This window comes from Montipora capricornis, chromosome 13 (genome assembly GCF_036669925.1).
Source record: "Montipora capricornis isolate CH-2021 chromosome 13, ASM3666992v2, whole genome shotgun sequence".
In the NCBI taxonomy this organism is placed as follows: Eukaryota; Metazoa; Cnidaria; class Anthozoa; order Scleractinia; family Acroporidae; genus Montipora; species Montipora capricornis.
Genome location: NC_090895.1, coordinates 47,813,264 through 47,823,263, shown reverse-complemented (window position 1 = coordinate 47,823,263; position 10,000 = coordinate 47,813,264).

Sequence of the window (10,000 nt, the reverse complement as noted above, 5' to 3'; positions counted from 1 at the left end):
TACAGACTATGCATGTGACCTGAATAGTGCGATTCCGTTGGCTGTCACCCTTATGAATTATTAAAGACTTTTACAATAAAGGACACACTTTATTACTTACCGAACTGTTAGGCAGCAAACAATGCTGAACACAGAGAGTGTCCATGCTAACGATGAAATTAAAGCAACTAACAAGCACATGGCAACAGAATGGTCAAGAGCAAAAGAGTGATTTTAGGTGTTTTGGGGGCCTAGTGTATGGTGAATTTGTTTTCCTCTATGACACATATGACATGTCAGGTACGTTTCTAAGTATTGCAGTATCGCTCTGAATCTAATGCAAATTGCAGTGGTGTAATAAGGACTGATCAGGATGAGTTTTTTTCCTCACTATGTCTCTTGGTTTGTTACAGACTGTTCACCCATGATAATCATCAGCTTTCACATCCAAAGGTCGGTACACAACTTCGATTGCATGGTGAATACGCTTCCACAGTTTTTCCAGTTGTGCATGCTGGATTTTTCAGTCGTTTTATTTATTTTTTAACAGGGCAGTTCACTGAATATCTAGGGTTTTTCCTGTATAGTTTCTTTGCAGATAATAATGTGTCAAGAACTCTAGCAGTGAGGCACTAATTGGGGACACTGAACATATAAATGTAATCAGTTTAACCAAGTAAGATCAAACATTATATTTTTAAGAGAGGGGAAACCGGAGTACCCGGATAAAAACCTCACAGAGCGGAGCAGAAAATCAACAAACTCAAACCACTTCTGACGTTGAGTTGCATATGGTAATTAAAAAAAATTATATTGTTAACATATTTTCCTCCTCCTGTTCTGTGCAGGATTCGGGTGCATTAAGCCCGCCGCACACTTAAGGAAAGAGCTGAGCAAACTGCCTCGCGAGGCGGCTTGCTCAGCCGTTTCCTCACGTGTTCGGGGAAATTGTGGTGAGAAATTCGCCTCGCGAGGCCGTGAGGATATAATCAAACATGGCATACTCACGTGACTCCAGCAGTTCAGGATGGTGTCGGAGGAAGAAATTCCGACGTCACTGAAGTCACGTGAGAATGCCATGTATTTTTATTGGATGCTTCATTGACCAAGCTCAACTCGATTCTCACGATGGCCGCACACAATGAGGAATTTGCCTCGCGAGGCGAAAAATAGCAGACATGTTTGATTTCTTCCTCACGGCCTCGCGAGGCCAATTTCTCACCAAAAGTTCCCCGCACACGGTGAGAAAACGGCTGAGCAAACCGCCTCGCGAGGCAGTTTGCTCAGCTCTTCCCTCACCGTGTGCGGCGGGCTTTAGAGTTATATCTGGTTAATCAGTGACATGTGTAGATTTTTTTAAAGAGCATTCTATTGCGCCCGTAACTTGCAAAAGGTCATTTTACAATACGGCAAAAAAATCCTTTTAAAGATGAAGGGTATATAGGCTCCCTGAAAAGTGGAAATCGACGAGGTGCAGAGCCGTTTCAGAAAAGATATAGAATTTAAACACACGTCACGGTATAGTTGAAGTATTAAGTATTGTAGGTACTCTATGGACATTATCCTGTGTTACAGCTAATAAAAGCAGACTACGCTTTACACCAGGCATACGGATATTTACCTCTTATTATAACATCCCTTCAAGAAAGGGCGCGCTCTGATTGGCTAATAAATGCAATCTATTTCCGAGTGGGTTGCACGCTGACGTCAAGCATTTCGTAAGACTTTTTGCCGGCAACTTTTTTTTTGCCATGTTCCGAGTTTTCACAAGATAATTTTGTCCTCTGGTCATAACGAAAACAATTCCGATAAATTTCTCAACTTTGAGCTCAACACCAAGTAAGGTGAAAATTTTAAAGATTCGCTGATTTAAGCGAATGGGAGCTTAATGATCTGGTCGAACAAAGGCACTCGGACAAGACCAAAAAAAAATTAACAAATTGGCCCGTATCAACCTTTCGAGGTGAGTATGTCTAGTAGTAATTCTAAAGAGGCTTTTTAGCGATTTGGCGACACGCAATCTTTCAGTGCAAAATATTTTTGGCGTAGAAAGCCATTTGAATGTATTCTTCCAGCAAACGTTGCACGCAATTTATAGATTAGTTTCTTAATTATAATTTGTTTATAGTTTTAGTTCCACTTTAAGTCTTACATATTAAATCCATGCATCTGTTTCAAGTATAAGCTTACATTAAAAAAAAACTGTTTTACTGAGCATTAAATTAATGAGATAAGTTTTATCTGGCAACGACAACCCTTGAGCAAGCAAATGCATCTATATGCACAAAATAACTAGTTTACATCTTTAAAATTCTCCTTGCTTTCTTTATTTTACCATAATTAATAACGAAACAGTTGCAAAAAGGAAAAGACAAAAAGGAAAGCCATACAATGAATCAACCCTGCTTGGATTCAGACAGAATCGAAAGATATCTTAACGCTCCTTCTTACAGCAAAAAGCTTCAGCTAGCAAGTGATCCCAAATTTTTTCGGTTATCAAACCAGGTGTTAGATGCGCAACTTGTTAATTTGAAAAGAAGTGGGAAGGAAAACGTAACCCATAAACCTGCTATTTAAGAAGAACATCTCAGACAGCTCAAAACCAGCAGAGTCATTTTTCTTTGTTCCCCACTCTCACTTTTTGAAGAAATGTCTGGTTCCACATAGTCCTTTACTTTTTCCGAAGAGGCCGTGAAGGACAGAGAGCTCTTACTATCAACAGCGTCAATTTTGTCGTTGATGCAGCCGGGAGAAAATTCGCAATCATGGCACATGATGAATCTTCGAAGAACCATCTAGATGGGGTCAGTGACAACCCAATAACGAAAATGAAGCAAAGATGTACGAAACTGCAGACCAATGCGATTGCTTCAAGGCTTTAAACCGCTACCTTGAAAAAGTTTAACCCCAATTGCAGTGCATTTTTCCAGTATCTAAAGGCAAATTTCATTCCCGAAGAAGATGTAAAGTAAAGTAAATAAAGTAAAGGCACTTTATTTAACATCGGTAGTTCCTTCAGTTACGAAACTGGTATCAGTGGAGGCCGACGGTGCGCCGACTGTGCACCCTTTACCTTCTTACTAAGATTCCAATCAATAAAAACTCCAAGATATTTAATAAACGACTCTTGTTTCAATTTCTTTCCACTCAATGTCAAGTGGATATTAGATGTTAATTTTCTTTCGGCAGGATGGAAACCACTAAAACTAGATTAACTATACTAAAAGAAAGATCATTCGCACAAAAGCCAAGCATTGATACCAGGTAGCTCAAAACTAACAAACTCTGGAGAGAAACAATTTTTTTTTTTTTTACAAAATACATTAGTATCATCAGCAAATAAATGAAAAGGTAGTTAAGAGAGTATAGGTAGTGATGAGAGAATAGTTGTTGGTATTAAATTTCATGCAACAGACTTCACTCTGTTGGTGTATCCCAGATAGGGCTTCCTGGAGTGCATCCCAATTTTTATTTTTTTTTCCTATGAAAACAGTTGCATTCAGCACCATCATGACCAAATGTAGTAAAATGGAGTCTGAAGAAACTGGGATTTAATATCAAGGTTGTAAATCAAAGACATCGAAAATTAACGGCCGCATGAGGAGAAAGATTTTCAATATGAGGATGTCTTTGATGGTTATTTTATCCCGTCTATATCCGTTGCAGTGAGGGGTTACGTAAACCTAAAAGTCCAAGGGATTGTTATTTTTATGGTTATGAAGGCTTCAGTTTGTTTTTCCTTCCAGTTTTCGGCAAAACAATCGTCTTCTCATAGCAATCGGTCATTAAAACTCCCCCTGTAAAGCTTCAATTCTTCACGTTTCTCATAATGCAGGACAAAAACCTCGTATAAAAGTAGACCTGGGGCCCGTTTCTCAAAGGTCCCGAAAGTTTCCGGGCCACTTTCGGGTGTCACATTTCCCTCTGTATCTCAAGAACGGAGAGGATTTAAGTAGTCAAACTTAACAATGATTTTGATTTTTGTTACCTTGAAAACATGTTGAAAGATCTGATTTCCAAAAGAAGCGGTTGAAAGTTTTACACTTGGCTTTTTGGGCTCGAAAAGTTTTCGGGACCTTCGAGAAACGGGCTCTGGTATTCAAAACTAATGACAAGGTCACTGGCTGTACTTCAAGACAAAAGTCCCAAATGAAAATTGCTGTTTATTCAAAGGTCTTCAAACTTGAAACCAGTACTGTACGGCAGTTAGGACACACAAGGTAGCTTTTTAAGCAATAGGGAGTTTAAGAAACCACGACGGCTACGGAGACGAAAACGTCAGTCCAAAACATAACTTTCAGCTGTTTTAAGTATTTCATGATTATTCCATCTTGTTTATATTAGTCAATGTGATTGAAGTGTCCTAAAACTGGATTGGTACAGACGGATTTGAAGTAAAGAGTGAGACTGAAAGATTCAAGGTAGTTTGTCCACGTTGTCGTCAAAACCTTAAATTTGGTCATTTCAGGTAGTAGTTTTGACGAGTACGGAAGAGAAATGTTTAAAAATGGGTGCCGAAAGTGCGGAACGAGCATTTTGATTGTTTTAACCAATAATATTACTGCTTTTTGGCGTTGTCGTTGCCGTAGCCGTCGTCGTTTCTTAAACTCCCTAATGACAACGACTACGACAACAAGAACGTCACAAAATTTGCATATTTAGTGGGCAAAAACAATAGCTTTGCAAGGCCTGCACGTGCGTTTTTCACTTCTGTCCATTTCTGTGCTGTCGTCTGCAAAACAACAACGTAAAATAGCCAAATTTGAGGTTTTATGACGAACGTCACCAATTGACGATAAGTTTTTTTTTTTTTCATTTACTTCCCTAAATTAAGCGCGGTTTGGACCATTGTCACTTTTGAGGAACTACCACACTCTTGTCATATTAAAGAGGTTGAAATAGTCACGAAGGGATTACAAAAACGCGACTATATATTTTGAGATGACGATCTCGTTGCCGCCGTTGTCGTTGCTTGAGCTCCCTACAAATACACTGCAACTGCCTTCAACAAACAGAATTTTTATGATACATTTACTTTCGGGACTGCAGCCCTCATTTTAAGTGTTTAGTTTTTTTTCTTTTTTTTTGAGCAAATGGGGTTGCTACTGCTACCAAGTTTGCGTATAGGATTGATTAGAGATAGAAGCAATAAATGAAAGTGTTTAGGAGTATTATCGGTTAAAAACTCACAGCTTTGTCGTGGTTGTCGGTATGTTGTTCAATAGATGAGCTGAATGTTTGGCAGTGCAGTTAAAGATGTTATCAAATGAAAACCCCCAATAATTTCTGCCGCGGCAGCGACACAAATTCACGCAATCTGTAAAAAAGATAATCAAAACCTGGTAAAAAGTAAAGAAATTGCCTAGCCTTCTATTCCGTGACATGAGTGATGTTGAAATTGGGGAGAAGAGCAAGAGGACACTTTGTGACGCTTATTGAAATCCGAGTGCATCTAATTATGTGCATTTCTGGACATTATATGTAGCCTTCATGAGATTCGTTTTAAAAATATAATTTATGCGTTAAAGACAAGTGTCCAAGTTACAAAAAAAAAAAGATTATATTCGGGGGACGTTTTTGGTGTTTCATGTTTGAGTGCTCTTGTCTCGATTTAAATTCTTTTGTAATTCTTACATTTCTAAATAGATAATCTGATTATAAAAAAGTGGAAATCGAGGTAACACACAATGCACTACAAAAGAAGATTCAGTGGTAGGCAAAAGAAAATGGCTTGCGTAGAGCTGTGAGATGTAAACTATTGGCAAGGGCTAATAAGGTTATGCAGAAATTATTCTAGAATTCATCGTTTTATTGTTACAGCTTTTTTTCGTGTGATGAGGAAGTAACCACACTAGAAGGGCAGTAAGCTCAGTAAAATCTCACCTATAAGAGAAACGTAAAACGTCTTTGATTCAGTGCCAACTTCATTGGTAGCTTTGCAACTATAGTTCCCATCCTGGTTGATTTTGCTCCACACTATTCCCTGAGTCCTGGAAGCCAAGGTTGTAGATGATTTCATCATTGATATGCTGATCGGTGGCATCCCTTCAGACAAGCACCACACATAATGCTCCGAGACTGTTCGAACCACACTTAAAGGAATTATTACCTTCGGTTTAGCTGAAAGATAGAGACGGTGTACAGGTTTTAGCCATCAGTTCACTATAGCACACTGCAAAAGAAAATCAGAACCTCCAAATCGTTAAAATGGTTACTATTTTAAATTTCCTATACACCCTTTTAATAAGTCTAATATATGCCGTTTTCCGCTAATGACGTCGAACTCATACTTTCAGATTTTATTCAGAGATGTGCAAAGGCCTAAAGGCCCGTGCAAACGCTCGCAACATTGTTGGGCCCAAAACGTTGCGAGCGTTTGCACACCATGTTGTGTGTTGTTGTGACTTGTTGGAAGTTGTTGGATAAAGTTTGAAATTGGTCAAACTTCAGAGCCAACAAGTGCCAACATTTCTATTGTTTCGCGGTAATCGAAACGTGGTCCAACAATGTTGCGTTCGATTGCACAGCACATCCAACAATGTTGCGCCGGCGCACGCGCACTACATGCCTCGTATCCACACAAATACATGCGAACAAGAAATCAACATGGCGTCGGAGATGGAAAACGTCCCAGAGTCCATTGTATTCTCATCTAAAGACCCAACATGTTGTGACTTTTTGCGAGCGTTTGCACACATCGGCTAACATCGCACAACAAGAGACAACATTGTTGGGCCCAACAATGTTGCGTGTTGTTGCAAGCGTTTGCACGGGCCTTAAAACTTTTCCGATTTCTTTTGTTGTTTTAAGCCTTTGTATATTTTTGAATGAAACTTGAGAGCACGAGTTCGACGACATTAGCGGAAAACGGCATATATTAGACTTATTAAAAGGGTGTATAGGACCATCATAAGTACTCTTGGTTTTTAGCCATTTTACGTAAACGACTCAAACTGTGGAGATAAGCATATTATATTGCATTTTAACTTGTTGTTTCGTGTGATACCACAAACATCTTCAGAAGTGACGGTTGAACAAATTTGAAAATATTATTGAGTGTTTTCATGTGACGTCACGGCGGCCATGTTGGTGTACCTAAACAAAAGAATAGCGGCTTTGATGGTGTACCAAACTTAGTCTAATCCTCCGGGAATTGAACTCTATTTTTTTTTGCAAATACAACCTATTGTTTCAGTAATGCAATATGGCTGCTTGTCACGTAAGTAAAAACGCTCCATAGCGGAGCTCGGGTAAGAAATTATGGGAAATCTATTGATGCAAAAGACATTGGTTATGACGTCAGCGTACGCCTACCCGCCAGTACAGACTGTTGGGGGGAAAGTGGGGAGGAATAACTGCCTTTGGGAAGAGGCGCCAGTGTTCGGGCAAATTTCCTTAGCGGGAAATCTCATGGCCAGCATTGCATTTGGCAAGCAGCGTTTTTCTGCCGGGAAGTCACAGTGATTGTCATCGGTTTTTATTCTCAATCAAAGCCAGTTTAGCTAAACGATATGCGTTAGTTTGAAAAAATCTGGATCTTCGTCCAAAGCCTGCGAACAACAGCCGCCGTCTAATTTCATTACTTCTCGGTTTTCATTGCCTAACCTTCATTGCATTCTCTCTGCCCCTACTTTAAAGATAAAAAAAAAAAAGAATCTGAAGTAGAAGCAACAGAAGCTGTAAACAGAGCCTAAACATCATTCCTGTTCAAATCCTTCTCAGCGGTTACAATTTACTCAGTTGTTAACCAATTCTGTAACCAATCGGAGAGAGGATCCAAGAGCTCTATTGTTTTTCAGCCAATCAGAGTCCAGACTACTGGCAGACCACTCGTTAAGAAATTGTATCAGGCGAACCTTTTCCACCGTCTAAAGAAAAGTACGCCTGATCGCAGGTTAACATTCTCATTGTTAGTCTACTCTGTCTCTAGTCCTGTTCCGGGACTCCCTCTTACCCCGCCCTGAAAATGGGCCTGGAACCCAGGCGGGAAAAGAGAGAGTCCTGTATTACTTGCAGGCACATGCTCGGAATGAGCCATCATATTGCATTAGATGCCAGACTGGATATGTAAATAAAGGGAACCTTGAAACTCCGACAAAAAATCGTATATGAAAATTACTGTGTGATTCGCAGTGTCAGGAAAGAGAACATCTAAATTATGCCTCGTTGTCACCAAACGAGGAGAAAAAACCCCGATCGCAGTGATGTTGGAAAATTATTGCCCAATAAATGTAACGACTGAGAGAGGATCGCAATAAATCGATGCAACGCTGAACTATTAAATATAGCATAGGATTTCACTAAGCGACAAAACAGCTCGGAGTCAGAATTTCATTTTATCTGCAGCACTTTACCTGTAACAATGAGTTTCAGAAGAAAAGTGCTTTTAAGTAGCAACAATAAAAGCAAGGTGACACACGCTTTTAAGAAGCATTTTTCATTCTTATTAATTAATATTCACAAAAAATTTTGACCAGAAAAAAAAAATTGTGACAATTAACGTCCGAATAGTCGATGTTTGACTGTGCCTATGTATCAATTTAATAGGAACATTATTTCTTGATCATGGCGTTATCAACACAAAGTGGTATGCAAAGAAACAAATAGTCCAGGTTGTGATTCAATTTCGTTTAACTTTTTATCTAACTTTACTAGGAATAATGCTCAGTTTTTCTGTCATGCAATCGTCTTTTAGCTTTTCCGATACAAAATCATTGCAGTCTCAACAGGCAGCTCTACATAAAACCTTGGCCATTTGGCCTCGGCCCTAAGTCTGTCCTTGTAAAGAAAGAAAGATTTAATGCGACAAGTGCTTTGAAAATTATTCTAAGGAAAAATTAATGGTCTGAGTAAATTACTCTACTCTAATTACTCAAAAAATATATTCTGTTTGTCACCGGTGTTTGTGTAATATTCCTGATAAAACTGAGAGTATTTACGACATTTTTTACTTGACTGTTTTTTATTGGGTATCCAAACAATTTGTCCCCGATTTTGAAAAAAAATTGGTAGGCCTAAACTCCTGAAACAATCACAGTTTCAATAATTACTGTGCAACTCAAATATATGTTCACTGGATCAGTGCAATTATCACATAACTAGATCAACAGAAGTAATGAACAATAAATAAGAGTTCCAGCATGAGATTTATTAGTCTTTGTTGAGCGATTCACACCCACGACCTACATACAACTGCACATGTTGCGGTCTGCTTTTCCGTTGTTACCTAATCCCCATGAACCCAATGAGGAAGACAGACCGTGGCGGGACAGAACATTATTGACCGGGGGCTGCCCGGCTTAGGCGGGCGGTAGCTGTCCAGTGAGATCCGAAGATCCCTCCCACCGACAAAAGCGACCCCTGGCGCCACGCTCTATGCAAATCAAGCATGGTGGCTTATAACCAGTAACTGCCGCTTTCCTTGTTGGTTCGACGCTGTGAGGCAAAGCTGGAGTGTCCTCTCCAGGGCACAGGCCAGGGCAGGGGGATAAGGAGGACCAGCTCATGCCCAGTTAGCAGGACCCCCCTCTCCACGGCGATGACTGGTCCGGACGGAACGGCAGGGGCCTGTACGGTGTGGGGCCATTGACGTCGCAGGAGTTGCCAGAGCGAGATTGATTTCAACGACGAACTGCCTATTGGACTCCAGCTCCAGATTTCTCCTCGAGGTTAACTCCTGAAGCCTTTTCTCTAAAGAGATATTAGCCGCAAGGCAGCGGAGGTTTTTGACAGAGTTTTCGTTCTCTGCATGGGGCAGGTAGCGCAGGGTAGCATGATACGTGTGGCAGGAGCGACCTGACCTGACCTGTACCTGACCCGACCTGTACAGTATATTTGTAAGTTTCAAGGAGTCTCGGGAGAGCAATTAAATCAAAATTTGATATTTTTCTGCGCCAACATCATGCAGCTGTTCAGTTGAGTTTCAGGCACGAAATTGCATACTTTCATATGTCATCCATCTGATCTTCCACGATTGGGACTCACGATAAGATTTAGAAGGACTGATTTACAATTAACATCG